We start from the raw sequence: 1,740 nt of genomic DNA on the forward strand, positions 1-1,740 counted from the left end.
ATCAGGTGCCAGGCACTTTTGTTAACTCTGTTAGCATAACATTTTACAGGAGTATTTTGATAGTTTTACAGATTAAACAGACTCAGAAGGATTAAGTGATTACAGTAGTGAGATGAAAGCATGATTTAAACTCTCCAGTGGTTACAAGTCATGTGATGGCTGCTTTCGGAGGGATCTGTGTCTGAAGCCATCCCTGAAGTGACAGTAAAGAGACCCCAAAACATTCCCAATGTAGGTGACCAGATTTAAAGCGGGACACCATTGACCGGGGGTGGGGGTGGGGGGCTCTTAATTAAAAATTTGGTCTATATGAACCAAATAGACCGTTCCCTAGCTTGTCGTGCATTCTTTCCAAAAATCGGGACTTTTTTAAAACGCCAAAAGCTGGACGTCTGGTCACCTTACCAAGAGTAAAATCCCAGGAGGGCAGAGTAATCCTGGGAAGAAGGGGGTTCCTCATGGCGGATGACCTAAAGAGATTCCTGTATAAAAAATGAACATGTGTTGAAAGACTCATGCTATTGTTGGGGCCGATAGCAATGAGCGCCTCTTATTAAAGTGACCGGTGACAATACTCCTGGACATGCTTTGAGACCTGGCTCCTTATCTACTTGTCTACCAAGGTAGCAAACCTGGTCTCTCAAAACACAAAGGCATCCTCTGATCCTATAACCCCTACCAGGTGTTTCAATTGAATTGTTGAGCTTTGATGGTAAGGGCATAGCCAGAAGCAATGTTAATACAGGACTAATGGTCAGCCTAGAAAGGGAACTGGCTCTGTTATTTGAAGAATTGAGACAAGTTGTAGAAGTTTCTAAAACTGACAAGTCTCGATGCATACCATATACAGACACACTATCAACTCCGTAATCTCTAGACCATGATAATACTATTATCATCTCTGTATTCAAGAAAGAGTCTTGTTTTCTATCTAATGTGAAAAAAAAAACCTATAGGTGTAATTTCTAGACAGCTTGATTGTTATTTTTCCTGGCTTAGGATCTTTTCTGATTTTGTAAGGTTTGGGAATACCACAAAAATGATTTGTCTGCCACAGGTCCTCCGGAGGTTAGCTCTGTCACCAAATGTAAATAAAATGATCTGTGGACCAGAATCTAAATGATAACATGATTTACATGAGCCATTAAGTGATCCTTGTCAGATATGTGCAGATCTACCGAAGGGAGCAGACCCTATTGATTGTGAATAATAAGGTGGGCATATTATTCTTCCTATTATGTTTTATTTCTTTGCAGTGAATGTGAGAACAGTAAAATGAAATAGCAAAAGTAATAAAACCAGGTCAATCACTAACTTTCCTACATACCATATAGACTCGAGCATAAGCCGACCCGAATATCAGCCAAGGGACCTAATTTTACCACAAAAACTGCATTAAAAATGTGCTGAAAAACTCAGCTTAAACTTGAGTATATATGGTACATATTGTTTTACAGTACAGCGGGAGCCCTGGTGGGGTAGTGGCTACACATTGGGCTGAAACCCATCGGGTTAGCAGTTTGAAACCACCAGCAAGTCCAAGGGAGAAAAATGGAGCTTTGTACTCCCCAAAAGAATTGCAGTCTCGGAAATCCACAGGGGGTCACCATGAGACAGCATTGACTCAATGGCAGTGATAGAGGACTGTCCCTAATTAAAGTGATTCGTCTCAGAGGATGTTACTCCATACCTACAATTTAAATTATAGCTACTGATTCCCCCCACTCTGCTATACCTAGA

At 40.9% G+C, this 1,740-nt stretch overlaps 1 pseudogene; it reads left to right on the forward strand.

Moving 5' to 3' along the window:
- Positions 1 to 458: 458 nt before the first annotated feature.
- Positions 459 to 870, forward strand: LOC105979689 (annotated as a pseudogene).
- Positions 871 to 1,740: the final 870 nt, after the last annotated feature.

This window comes from Echinops telfairi, unplaced genomic scaffold, assembly GCF_000313985.2.
Source record: "Echinops telfairi isolate 266 unplaced genomic scaffold, ASM31398v2 ScPeMD7_7469;HRSCAF=8507_1, whole genome shotgun sequence".
NCBI lineage: Eukaryota > Metazoa > Chordata > Mammalia > Afrosoricida > Tenrecidae > Echinops > Echinops telfairi.